The 14406-nt window shown below is 47.0% G+C and overlaps 1 protein-coding gene across 4 annotated transcripts in view; it reads right to left on the bottom strand.

The window, feature by feature from the left end:
- Positions 1 to 3900, bottom strand: part of LOC130148834 (ubiquitin-conjugating enzyme E2 E2) — a 217841-nt gene extending 213941 nt beyond the window's left edge. Inside the window, exon 1 of one of the 4 annotated variants that reach the window (XM_056337881.1) lies at positions 3542 to 3900. The gene's annotated coding sequence lies outside the window, so the exon portion shown is untranslated. Of the gene's footprint in view, positions 1 to 3502 lie in introns of all 4 variants that reach the window. The other 3 variants (XM_056337879.1, XM_056337880.1, XM_056337878.1) reach the window with 3 other exon arrangements.
- Positions 3901 to 14406: the final 10506 nt, after the last annotated feature.

The following is a 14406-nucleotide window of genomic DNA, read 5'->3' as shown; positions in this document are numbered from 1 at the left end:
CAGAGAGTCTTTCCTTTAACTCCAAACTTAGAGCTTATATATGTATTTTATATATCCTCCTCTAGAGATTTTAATAAAAGAACCACCTTCAAAGCCCACGGGCCTAAACATTACTTGCTTACACCCACGCAATCCCCATATATCCGGGTGGTTTTCTGATCAAATCTGTCTGAATCCAGAATTTGCTCTTTCATACACAAAGAGTTTTAAATTGCTGTGAACTTTGACTTGCCTTTCCTCTTACCTATGTACAGACACCATCACAATTAAGAACAAAACTATTCACCTTGACTATTATATGTTTTAATACTCTCTCAAGGGAGAATAATGAGATTGCAGGCTCGGATTCAACCATGCTCATTCAGTGGATTAAACAAAGTTCATCTCCCTGCACATATTTATGGAAAGAGACAGCAAAGGAAAAGTAAAGTAACATCAATGCCAACAGGGTTATGTTGAAAAGGATGGTTTTTAAAAGGGCTATAAGTGTTCTAGTTATAGCTACATGTAAGAAAATAAATTCACTCCTGTTCTGCAAAAGCCTTACTAAGATCCAATTCTATCAAACCATACACACAGTGGAGTTGAAAAACTAAATGTTTCAGGCATTATTGACACAATCCAACCAACTTCAGGAGGAATTAGGTTTTTTTAGTCCCATTTATAGCTATACTGAAAAGGAAATCTGGAAGTATGGAATCCCTTCAAAATGTTCAGATGCTAAAAGAAATAGCAAGTAATAGCAAGTGATGGATATGGGGCCAGATTTCTCTTGATCAGCTTAAGCTGCATTTTGGATTTTATAATGGAAAATAATACTTTATAAATACAATTTCACATATAAATTTATATAAAAACACAACACCTAGTCTGCTCATTGAAGCAACTGAAATAATGCATAGCTTGCATCCCAAAATTAGAATACCAGAACTGTTCACTATTCAAGAACAATTTTTCATATGGTACAGCTACAACATTGTATTTAACATAATTCATATATTTGCACAGGTTAATGTTTAGATATTTACATCCAGGTTGTCAGATCTTAAGACTAAAGCAACAGAAGATTTAGAGGTGATAAAACACAAAAATACTGTATTCTGACAAGTCAAAATATGCCTTTAATAACTGTAATGCAATTTTGATAGTAGGTACCCATTTTCTTTGATACAGCTAAAACACAATCTCTTTTTCAACATAACACTTTTGATGGCCTTTATTTACTCTAGATTTTAGTCCTGATCTTTGTTTAATACATCTAATTTTAAGGAGAAAAATTCCTCTCACAATGTACATAGGCTTTAACACTGCAGGCCAGAAAGTTAAAAGCATATTTAATAAAGCCTATATGCACAGGACATCTGCTGTGAATAATCTTGGCTATAAGTACTACTATTATCCAAAAACAACTGTATTCACTTCGTAAGTTCAGGTTACTATCCAGCAGACACTGTAACAGTAGCCCAGAGCATATAATTACTGTAACATGTAATGCCAGCATTTACAACAAGAAAATGCTTAAATCTGTCATTTGATGTCTGGCTAGATTCTTGGGGTTTTTTCCTCTCTCCTCTCTCTCTCTCCCTCTCTCTCTGTTCCCCTTTCTGACATCCAGGCAGTTCTTTCCATGCCCTCTCCTCATGGTGTCTACAATTTTAGGAATTTTGTATGGTTCAAGGGATGCTCAGTATCGTCATGTAAAGTGTGTTTTAAAGGCCCTGAAGTTGGACACTTCAAAACGTGGTCAAACTTAAAAAGACAAACAAACACATGAACAAATAAAAGAAGGAGGAGGAGGGGAGGGAAATAATCAACAGAGAAGATGACACTGCAAGGAAAACATTTCACTGCCACAAACACAGACAGAGAAATGCAAGATTGAATCTGGAGAGCCATGAGTGTGTTTGCAACTGTCACAAGGAGCAAGAGGAAAGACACACGATGTCCAGGTCCCCGCTGCCAGGCTATTCTACATTCAGATGAGGGTTGCTAACCTCCCTGCTGTTGTGCTGAGAAAAATGAGCAGAAGGGACAGGGGAAGGAGTGAAAGGGGACTTAAGTCTCTCCCTTACCGGGAGATGATTCAGCAGAGACACACATTACAAGTGTAACTACAACTATCAATTCTAAGCGAAGAGTGTCCAAAAGATCCTGTTTCTGTCATACATATCCACTGGCACCTTCCCCTCCCTCCTCAAAAGGAAAAAACCCAAACCACAACAAAGAAAACAAACCACCACCACTCCCCCACACCACAACACCACCACCCCCAAAAAAAAAAAATCAAATGCAGCAGTCAGGGACAGAGAGATCCTGGCAATGTGCAGATGGGTCCCAAGGGCAGCAGAGCTAGCAGTGATGTCTTTCTAAAGCGGTCTTTATTTCCTGTAAGCCAAGGTGAATTGAATATTTCTGCAGGATCCACGAAGAGCAGCAGCAGCCGCCTTACTTCATCACCAGAAACCGTAAAGGGCAAAAGGACCGAAAACATCACAGCAGGGGATGCAGGAGCCCGGCTTGCGGCCAGGCAAGGTCTGCCTCCGAGAGGGGCACCCGGAGGGCCGGGACAGCTGCCCCGGGCTCCCACGGACCCGGGTGGGCATACACGCCACTCGCCCCTCTCCCCCCGCCCGCCGGGGAGACCCAGCACGCGCAGCGGGCCGTTGGGCCGGGGGGTGTGTGTGCATGGGTACCCCCAAACGCCACACGCACCCCGCACCCCCCCGGCCGCGCAGGCGGCAGTCGGGCCGGGGTGAGAAGTAGAAGACAGCCGGGGAGAGGAGGAGGAGGAGGAGACTGCGAGAGGAAGACGTCGGGGGCACATGAGGGAAGGGAGGAGGTTGGGCTGCGGGGCACCTCCGGGCGCTCGGGGTGGGGGGGGGTGGGGGGGGGTAGAGCCCCACCCGAGGGGCTCCAGCCCGGGGCGCCCACCGCTGCGGGGCCGGGGGGGATGTGGTACCCCGGAGGCTCGGTCATGGGGAGGGGGGGCACGGGGTCCCCCAGCGCCGAAGCGACCCAGGGGCGCAGCGAGTGCCGCGGGGACTACGCGATGGGCGCGGAGCTGGGGCGGGGGGAGGGGGGGGCGCCGCTGCTGCCCCCGCAGCGGGGCACGCAGGACAAATGGACACGGAAGAGTTGTTCGAGGGGTGTGGGGGTGCCGAGAAGACATGGAGGCTGGAGCGATGGCCGGAGGATGGATGGGGCCGGGGGCTGCGGGGAGCGCTGGCAGAGATGCCGAGGTGGCGGGGGGCGGCCGGGACTGTTGCTAAGAAAGCGCAGGGACGGGGATCACGGCGGGGGGGAAGGGGGGTACCAGGCAGCGCCGGGGGGATACGGAGGGGGGAGGGGAGATGAAGGATAAAGGTAGAGACCGAGGGTCGCAGCTAAACGGGGGGGGGGGGGGGGAGACGCCGTGAGGGAGGGATGACGAGGGACGGGGGGGGTAGGAGCCCGGCGGGGGGAGGGGAGGCAGGCGGGGACCCAAGCCGGGGCAGAGGTGTACCTCGGGAGGGACGGGGCGGGCGGGGGGGACCGCTGCTACCTGCAGGCGAGCGCAGGTCTCTCTCGCTCCCTCCCTCGCTGGCGCCGGGCACAGGCTCACGGGCTGCGGGACAATCCGACGCGGTCGCCCCGACTCCGGCCGGGCGCGGGGCTGGGAAGGGGCTGCAGCCGCTCACTGAGTCATGAGCCCGCTCGCCCGCGCTCCTCGCCCTCGCCTTTCTCTCCGCTCTCTCCCGAGCAGCAGCGGCGGCCGCTGCTGCTGCTGCTCCTCCCGCCGCCGCCGCTCCTGCCCCCGCTGCCCGACGAGAAGTGAAGCCGTTGCCGCGCGCGCGCGCGCCCCCGCCGCCGCCGCCTCCGCGCGCGCGCGCCCCCGCCCGGTTAGCGCCGCGCGCGTGCCCGCCAGCCAATTAGCCCGGGCGCTCGCGGTCTGCCGAGGGAGGGGCGGGGTGGGCGGGAGCGCGCGCGCGCTTTCGGCGAGGGGGCGAAGTGGGAGGGGGAAAGTGACAGGCGGGCGGGGAGGGGGGGTGGGGCGCGGGCGCGCGACCGCGGGGGCCCTTGGAGGCCGCGCGCCGCCGGGGCGGGGGGGGGCGGGCGAAGAGCCGCCCGCGGGAGCGCGCGTTAAAGGGAAGAGCGGGGGGGGCGGGGGCTGGGCGGGGCCAGCGGGGCCGAGTGGGAAGGAGGCGTGAGGGGACGGGGGGGAGCGGGGAGCTGCGGCCGGGGGTCGGGCGGGGGCGGCGGGGTGCGCTGCGCAGGGGGATGGAGGGTGGGTTAGGGCAGGGCGCGGTGCGGTGCGGTGCCCGGCCCTCCTCCCGCCCGCGGCCAGGTTACTGCGGCCCCACGCCCCCGCGTGTGCCCGGCTGCGCCGCGGGACCCCGTGAAAGTCCTGGGGGCGGGCGGGAGCTGCGCGCCCGCGGGGGGCGGCCGGGACCGGTATCAACTTTCTTTGCTCTTCTCGTCTTTTTACGCCTCTTTGTTCCCTGCGCCGGCCGCCCCCCCGCCAGCCCGGTGCTGCCAGCCCGCTGCCCGCACCCCCCCGCGGCCTTTGTCTCCGCGAAGCCACCGCGTCCCTGCGCCTGTCGGGACAGGCGGGGACGCGGCGGGTGCTCCGGGGGAGCGGTGGGGCCGGGCAGCTGCCGGGGGCCGTTACCTGGCGAGGCAGGTGCGGGGGCGCACGGTGCCGTCCCCCGCGCGGGGCGGGGGCCGAGGCCGGTACCTGCTGCTCGCACCGGTGCGGCTGTCGCGGCAGCTGGGACCGCGGGGCTGCTGCGTCGCGTTGGCGCGGCCCGATGGCCCCGGCAGCCCCGGCCGCTGGCAGCCTGGGGTGCCCTGCGGCTGCCCGGCCCGAGGTCGGTGCCGTGGCCAGGTAAATGCCTCTTGCCTCCCACGCAAGCAGGCATCGCCTCCGTGGCAGGCATCGCAGTGCGGGGTGGGAGAGGCCCGGAGACTTAAACGTTACATTTTTAGTATGAATATTATTAACCTGGAACAAACCAAACCTCTAACAGTGCTGGCTGTCAGGTAACAGGCTGTGTTGGCCTAACTGAGATACTTCTGTCCCCGTGCTGACCTTGCTGCTTTAATCTTTACATAACCTGCAGTTTATGCTTAGCTACATTATGTAAACTTCTATCACCTCAAACCTTTCTCCCTCTAACAGGGAAATATACCAGCCAAGGATAAAGGGGCAGTGGCAAGTCAAAATATTTTTCCCCTTTTAACCACTGAAGGGAATTAAAAAGTAAAATGTGATCTTGCTGTTCCACGTGTACAACGATAAGTTTCTCCTCGCTTGGGGAGAGAAGTATTGTACTTTTTCTGACTCACGGTTATGGTGTAGGTGGAGTCCGTGCTACCAAATAGACAGAAATTGAGAACTGGAAGCACTGCTGAGATGTTTAAGGATTATAAACATTATTGGCACCTGCTTTCATGTTATATCCAGACAACAGAAGTGATTTTCCCAGTTTCCTTGTACATAAAATTAATCTTTTTCTTTGTTGAGTGATTGTTTTGAAATAACTCGGTTTATTGTCTCTTCCTATTTCTTTCTTAAATAATTCCAGTGTCATTTTCACCTAAACTTAAAAATACTATAGTCAGCTACTTCTTCCTATTTTGTGTTTATAAGATGTTTTGCTGCTTCAGATGAGCTCATGGAGAAAAGCTCCTAATGTTAGCTATGTAGGTTTCTATCTGCTAGCCTGCATTGGCTTCTCACGAGAGCCAATAACTTAAGTAATTAACAGAATATGACACACAAAAATCCTTCAAAGAATGCAAGTCTCCTGCAAGTAATGCTTCTCATTGCACTGAAAGGGAGCTGGCTGCATTGCATGCTCTTGACATCAGGTCCCATTTCCTAAAATTATTTAAACCATGCCTTCTCCTTTCAGTCATTCCAAAACAGACATCCTGAAAAACATCCAGGAAGAGATGAAGTTCACTTCTAGATGAGTCTTCTGTATTTCCGTAATGTTGCTCTGATTGCTTAAAGATGCCTTAAAGGAGGCATAAATTTTCCTGCCCGAATACCCCATCTCTTGAAACTCCTCGGCCCACGTCAGGACTTCAGTGACAGTTGGTGTGCTTCATTATAGATCTTCTTTTCTGCTAGGATCTGCAGGAAGCACAGAGAGAGCGGCTCAGTGAACAGCCTAATTCAGACAGGGGTAGGATGCGGCCATACACCATCCCAGAATCTGGGTCATAAATTCCTGATGCCAAAAAAAAAAAATCTAGGGAGCGTCAGAAGTGTTCCAGCACCAAGTTAAGGGTTTGAGTCGTCAAGAGTTAGGTCCTGATTTTTCTTTTAGTGTGTAACCTCTGGCCCAAAGCCCTAAATGGTTGGGCTTAAATTAAGAACAGCTAAACTAGGGAGAAGGTTTGTGCTGCTCTATGAGTAGAACATGCACACTGAGGTGTGCCTTGGGATTTTACAAGTGGACGTTTTGAATGAGCCCTACCTATGCCATCTCAGGAGAGCAGGGCAGGGTAGTCAGCTGCTCCCAGTTATATCCTTTTGACTTTTCAAAATAACATGTTTGGCCCTTGGATGTTAAAGGTAGCATAATATATTATTCAAAACCCTTTGGAAGACTCTGTGAGTTTGAATCATACAGGGTGAAATCCTGGCCCCTTTGAAGTGAGTGATAGTTCTCCAGTGTTAGATTTCACCCATGCTGGAGTGCTAAGGACACACACAAGTTATCCCTGCCGCCACCCCCATCCCTCCTTAGCTTTATGCGGTTTCTAAAATCTGACACTATTTACAACTATTTACAATACCAGATGCATCCAAAACAACCTGCGTTCTTGACTCTCATGGAAGCTTGCAGCTTTTTCGGAGAGACACGCTGGAGTTCAGCTCACCTGGCGCAGACAGTCACGCTTCAAGGCTGTTACAGGTAAGGACGCTTCTGTTAAGGCCTCTTGATACAGAGTGTCTGTTATAAGGACAGATACGTTAACCAAAATCTATGAAGTTGGAGAAATCTGAGCCGACTTTCCATTTAAGAGTGTTTAATTTAAAGAAGTATTGGATCAATTTAGATTTTTAGACTTACTTAGCTGTACTGAGATGCCATGGCAAGTATTATCCATTTCTGTTCAGTTAAAAAAGGGTGAAATTAAATTTCAAGTTATTGTTACGGATCAAAATAAGAAATAGGAAAATGCAAATTTGATGTTTCTTCTGCATTTCTATTTATGAATTGTCGTCCATTCCTGTTTAAAATGACATGCCATTGTAATATTGCTATTAAAGTTGTTAAATGAACATTTTTGTCAAGTTATAGCTGATAAAAAGTGATTGGTTTTCTGAGGTGAAGAAAAGATGAGGAATTATCTCAACTGTGATACAGCTGCAAACATAACAGTGTGTCTCTTGTGATAGTATATCTCACTTTCAAAACTTTAATGTTTTGTATTAAGAAGTGAGATGCAAATATTCAGTTTTCCATGGCACACCCTGTTGTTCTATCAGTCTCTTTCAACAAATCCCAATGAACCAGATCATTTAATCCATCAGAACTATTATCAGCAGAGGACTGGAGTAATGGGGACAAAGGTGCCTTTATTCATTCTTTACCTGATTCCACTTCTCAGCTCTTCAGGAGCTATCCCAGTCTGTGTCATTCCCTCCCCCCCATTTCTTCCCTGCTGAGTCTTGGGCTCCATGGGGCTGTTTAGAGGCAGCTCTCAGCAGCAGGCCCTCTTTCCCAATCTTGTCCTTCATCCTGAGCTGAGGCAGGGACACAGAATGGCATGGGTCTCTGCAGTAGCTTTATGCTTTTATGGGTTTCTTCTCCCATAGCTGGCTTTCCTTATACTACTGTGATGGCACGCCTTAAGGATAGTCCAGAGGACCTGGGCTGTTCTCTATTCTTTTTCCTTCCCTGGTAATTCTCTTTCTCCCATTTGTAGATAGTTTATTCTCACACTGCATCTAATTTTATTTTATTTTTTTTTCAAAATCTTGCTTTGCTTTTGTTGCCACTTGGATGCATCCCACTCTGTATGTTAGCAAATGTAAACTGAAATTCACAGGTACCCTGATCCCTGAAGCACCAGCTGTGTCTGAAAATACAGCGTTTGAGTGATTCAGAGATCAGGATTCTTCATTCTGTTTTCCCACTACCAGCATGTAGAATGAAGTAGAATACCAAGGAAGGTATCTGCAGCAGAAATTTCATCAGTTTTCATCTAATTGCGTATGTCCTCATCCCTTAAAAAATGACATCTTGTCTCAAGGAAAACACGACTGAATCCTGAACACCAGGTAAGCCTATTATTCAAATAGTGCCTTGACAGAAATCTGTTTAAAGTATTTTCATGGCATTCTGAAGTAAATTACTAGTTATTACTAGCCTGACTTCTTTATTTGCTCTACAGTAGTGTAAACCCCCAAATAATTAGAATTTATTCACCCTAATCTTTTCAAGCCATTAAATATTAAGAGTTGTAAGTTGCGAGCAAACAACTTTTATGATTTCTTTCACTTCTCTAACCTAAAAAACTAAGAATTTGCAGCTCTTCCTGCTCCTCCCCTTTGCTCAGAAGAACAGCTCCCACTATCATTCAGCTGGAACTAGAAGAAACAACTGGGACAATAACCATGTGGCATCAGAAATCCTGATGGCTCTCAGCCGCTTCGCTATCTAGGATTGTAAAGAATAAAGATAAAACATATTAGGGATGGGTGGGAGGGAGGTAATAACTTGCTTCCGTGTCCTTAATGAAAGCCTGGCTTTTTCTTTAAAAGAGGGAATAAATCACTGCTTAGTGTCCAGAATAGAGGTTTGTTTCTATGTGCTGGTTTAGAGTCCAGCTTAAGATAATTGCAGAGGATAGTTCTCTGATAGTTTCTAGCCAGAAATCATTGACAACTGAATCCTAGACTAAGACACTGCTTTAAAAATCTCATCTTGTATGTACTGAAGGGAAAAATCTTTATTTCCAAAGCTATTGTAATGCAGTGACCTGTAACTGGAAGAATTCCCTGCATTGCCTGTCTTAATTCATAACCATACGTGGGAGAGAGTGTTGAAAAGTGAAGATAGGTTAGAAAAGAAAATTGGGGTTTCTTAGGTGTTATTTCCACACGCTTTTCAGCACCTCCACGTTCCTATTGTTTTCTGTTGGTTTCATAACATTTAAATTCACTGGATCAGAGCTTGGTTTTCTGATTAAAGATGGGTAAAATTCTGAGGATCTCTTGTGGTTTTGTAGAGAAAGTTACATCTTTACACAGAAAAGAGAAGCCGTGGGCATTCATGTTCCCTTTTAATAAAGTTAAGGTTCCAGAAGAATGTGGGGTGATGGCCTTTATGGTTTAATGCATGATTAATGTATGCTTAAAGGAGTAGGCTAGTGCATCCACCACAGCAGACGAAACCCCATACAGCAGGCTTGTTCAGTTTTTTCAATATGAATGACCAAATATATTTCAGGAACCCAAGGGACCACAATCAGTCTGAAGTAGATCATCTGCCTTGTACAGAGTGGAAATTACCTGCATGTTCTCTGCAGGGGATTCCCCCAGTGAAATGGAAATCCCCTGCAGCAATAAGTCAGACTAGTCAAGTTTTGCACTTCTTTCCTTAAGATCCTGGCCAAAGCGCCTGATTTGGGCTGTGCTTGGAAGGGATAAAGGGGAATGTCTGCAGTTTGATAAACCTAAATTATCCCTTCTGCTTTATGGAACCTTATACTCAACTAGTGCTGCCAGTGGCTAAGTCCAAGGACAAACAGAGGAAGAAAAAACCCAGACCTTGTTTGTCTCATCCTTGGTGGTAACTGTTGCAGGGAGAAAATGACACCTTTTGCCTATAGGTCTGGGCAGAGCCTGCCAAACTCCTGTGTGCTTTTCCCTAAGCTCCTGCTTCAGAACCTCAGGGAGGAGGGAACAGAACAGCTAGTGCTCATCTTCCTCACCTACCTGAAATGAAGGAGGCAAGCAGTAGAAGAACAACTTCAGGGAAGGGACACACTCCTTTGATCACACTGGAACTGTTCCTGAGGCTGCAAAGTCATGAGGAGACAGTGGGGAGGACACAAGTGAGGCATACATTTCATTTAAAAAAGCTGCAAGGCACAGCACAGGAACACGTGTCTACATCATAAGTAAGCGGACTTTTTTCCTGGGTGTCCTTACCACAGTTCAGAGCCCTGAGCAGCACAACTGGGCTCTTGGACATTTTAATCTTAGCATAATGAGTGTTTTAAAGAATTGTGCTTAACCTCATAAGTTTAGAGCCTACCTAGCTGTATTTATTACTGTGTTTTAAGCCAAGTAGACCCTTATTTTGACCAGCTTTACATCGTACATAGCCACTTCTACTTCTGCAAAGTAGATGCTTCTGGCATTTTACAGTCAATTTGGGAAAGTGGAATGTAAGTAGAGAATCCAGATTATATTTTCTCTTTGAAACGTTGCTTTGTCTTGGTTTCCTGTGCCCGACAGGGCTCTCTGAACTGGAACCTGTGGCATAGCTGGGGGCTAGGCCCATGGAGGCAATTTGGGATCTCTGTTGCAATGCTGTATTAGCTAGTGAAGTTCACCATTCTCAGGGAAGGCCATACATTTCAAGTGAGATATGTTAGCAGAACATGACATTTAGACAGTGGAGGTCCACAAATGTTTGGCTGAGTAGTGAGCCATTTAACCTAACTTAACTAGGAAGTGGCAAAGAGAGAGATGACACTAGCAGTGTCTTCGACACGTACAAGTGCCTATCTCTGGTTGGGGCTTCTAGCTGTAGGGTTCCTAAATCCATCTCCTGGGTCTAGCAGAAGACTCTGGTGGTGGAGGCATGGCTGATAATGTGGGAAATGGAAATTTAATTCTGTCTGCTGACTGAAAGGACAAACCCACATAGTTTCTAACTCCCCAAAGTATGTCCTAACCACTCCAGCATTTTGGTGCTTGGCTTATTTGTTCTCTCTCATTGCATCTCTTCTTCTTTCTAAAAAATAACTACGTGTACACTGGATTGGAACGGCAAACGTGAGAGGCCTAACAAACAGGCTAAAAGTCATTCTCTATCTTTTGATCTTTCACTCTTTTAATATTTAATGATCCCATTCAAAGTGGAACAGCATTAGCAAGAGCGATTAGGAAGTCCCCTGTCCCCTTCCCATGACACTGCCTGTTTTAAAGGCAGCAATCTGAGACAACGTTTCTGTTCAGGAAAGCAGGTGTTTTGTGCCCATGCCTCTGACATCCTCGGTGAAAGGTCTAATGCTTCACATTTTGATGAAGTGCTTCTGCCTGCGCTTTTGTGAAGGTGGGAGTACTTGCTCTGCTAGACCAACATGCACAGACAAGGCAGCGAGATCCTTAGCTTCTGAATCATCATTGTCAGGATCACAAATAGGTGTTAAATTGCTCGGTGGCATCAAGATTTCGGGTGTCTACGTGTGAGATCAAAGGCATGACTTAACTTAAAACCAGAAAACACCATGATCCACCGTTACCTGGAAAAATACATTAAAATACATAAAGTGTGTGTTACTGATTCAAAAGTGCTGTGTGACTGTGTGCTGATGCAGTAGTGAGATTTCCAAGCATCCAGTTCAGACGGTGTGGGACTAACAGACCTGACGTGACAGGTGAAGGGTTACTCTCGGTGAAGACATCCTTGTTTGAAAACTCTTGCAGTGCTGTGTAGTGCCCTGCCCTGGGCATCGGGCACCTCCCTGGGGATGGGGCCAGACCAAAGTGGGGCTCGTGGCCAGGCTGGGCAGGGCTGCAGGGAGCTGGAGCCCGGCACGGCTGGAGCAAGGGCTGGCAGTCCCGGGGGGCTGAGATGGGGCCCTGGCCAGGGTGGGAAAATCCCCAGGGGAGGCTGGACAAGGAGAGTCAGTGCTGCTGAGTGCCCTCAGCGCCCCGGCACTATGTCAGTGGAAACCACTTTCCACAGCTGTCTGTTTTTGCTAAAGAGCATTTTATTTTGACTATGAAAACACAAGGAGTATGTGATTCTGAATTACACCATTTCTCAATTTCTTAACTTTAGTTTTCATGTAGTTATGTATAGAGCAATCCTGCTTTTCAGATAAGAAAATTATTATCTCGGAAAAAAAACGCTGTTTGGGAAAAGCAGAAATCAGTCACTCCCAGGAATGCCCACTAATTCAGCTAGATGATTGTTATATTCCACAATCAGCCAGCCAGGGTTTATTATTCCTCTGAGACAATGGAAGATATAATTTGGTTTTGGAAGAGTTTCAGCGATAGCTTTCACTCCTGCATGCTGGCAGCTTGGATTGCAGCGTGTTACTGGACCCGAGTTCCCTGTTGTGGGGGACGCCAGCTAAATGGCTTGGTATGCTACATCTCCCGTGGGGTGAAATGCCACAGAAGCTGTGATCTGCACAGCTGCCTCAACATCTGCTCGCTCAGCCCACAGATCTGAAACAATGGACCAGAAATTGGCTGGTAATTCAAATATAATGGTCTGGCCATTACTGGTAATTAAAAATCCATTGGTGAGACCCCAGAAGGTAAGGGAAGCATGTGAAACATACACGAGTTTCCTCTCACCTGGGTGGACTAGGGTAGGCCTAGAAGCAGGTGTACATCTTTTTTCATGTGGACCTACTTCAAACTCCTTTGAAATCAATGGAAACATTCCCATTGACATTAATGGACTTTGGATCAAATCCTAATTGCCACTATAAAACGTTTTTATTGATGCCATACATTATTTGCCATGTATGTATTTTAATAAAGCAGTCCTGAATGTACCATAGGGAATGTGCTCCTTAAAATGGATCTCTTTTTTGAAACTCTAACAAGGGTAAGCTCTGACAGGAGAATTCTGGTTTACTTTATTTCTGAAGGAAGGCTTAAGGCGCTGTTTAATTTTACAGGGAAAATAGAGACCTGTGCAAAAGTCTGTGGGTTTCTTTAGGGAGAACCTCACAAAACCATTTTCTTTATTCTGATTCATAACAGTTCATTCCCTCAACTAAAGCTTTGGTCTGAAACTCAAAATGCAAACCAAAACTGACTAAGAAGCATCAAAACTTGGGTGATCTGGTTTCATGTACTTTACATACTTTGGTCACCAAACCAGATCTATAGGCTGGTTTGCTCAAAACAGTATCTAGATTAATTCAGAAGTTCATGAATGTCAGTAAGGCTTTTTCTAAAAACGGGCTAAGTTTTAAACTTACACTGAAACTTGAAACCAGCCTAGTTTCATGTGATTTAAGATTTTGTTATGAGTGTCTTGGAGGAAGAGTGGTCTTTTCTGGTAAAACTTATATATTAAAAAATATAAAGCGAGGAGAGCTAAGACGACTTGTGTAACCGTGCAAACTGACTAATGTTTCCTCAGTTTCCCTTTCACAAAATATACATAATAGTCACATGGGTGTCAAAAAGCTAAGACCCGTTGATATTTATGAGTCCTTCAGGTTGAGATGCAAAATATTAATATAACTCTTGAAAGCATCAGTGAATACTACAAGAGCTTTCATTTTCCACAGCATAGCTGTAAAGGTGAATTGTGATACCATTTTTCACTCCAGGAATAGAAGGAAACATACATTTGAGATCTGAGATTGCAGCTGTATTCTTGGTAGGAACAATAATGTATGGTTCTAAAAACGATATGGGAAGACAGGAATCCTAAGTAAGCTACGAATGATTATTATCACAGTCTCAGACTAAGCTGTAACTTTCTGTTTGGCTGAGTTTTTTTGTGGTCTTCTCCACAGGGAACTCCTCATAAACATATTGGCACACAGCTAATGGCAGTTTTAAAATTCAGCGGCTGAAGCAATTAATGCCCCCAACCTTGCTGTCTTTCAGAGGCATCTGCCCTGTGGCAGGCGTGGCCGAATGGCTTGTGAATCAGCTCCTGAACCTTATAGTTAGCATAAACCAAAATCAATGTTGGTTTACCTTAATAGGCCAAGCTGTAAGCTGTGGTGGCTTAGAGCTGATTCACGAGCTGTTCAGCTCCCCCCCGTTAGGAGATGGCAACCTCTGGGAGAAGTCTGGTAACCTCTGTAAGGATTCTTGGGAAAAGAGTAGCCAACACTTCAACCCCTTCTGTTTAGTTTGCCACTCATAGAAAAGATTTATGGCTGCATGCCCCGACGTGTTGTCCCACGGGGTCGCAGTTTAGATCAGCTTTGAACCTCAGGGACAAAGATGGAATGAGTCAACAACCAACTAACCAACTTTACTGATAGAAAAAATTATTATGGAAAAGATATACTTCAAAGCAATAAACAGTCAACAAACATGTTTCACTTGCCAGATACTGCCCTTCTGTTTCAAATGAAACCTAATTCTGTTTTCTTTTTATTGCCAGTCTTGCATATCTATTCAATAGTTTTTGAAATCTCTCTGTGTCCAAACCTCATTTCTGCCACAGTTTATGTTCTAAAGCC

The sequence above is a fragment of the Falco biarmicus genome, chromosome 4 (genome assembly GCF_023638135.1).
Source record: "Falco biarmicus isolate bFalBia1 chromosome 4, bFalBia1.pri, whole genome shotgun sequence".
NCBI classification, from domain to species: Eukaryota; Metazoa; Chordata; class Aves; order Falconiformes; family Falconidae; genus Falco; species Falco biarmicus.
The sequence above is the reverse complement of the archived record's forward strand: the minus strand, read 5'-3'. Positions and strand labels throughout refer to the sequence as shown.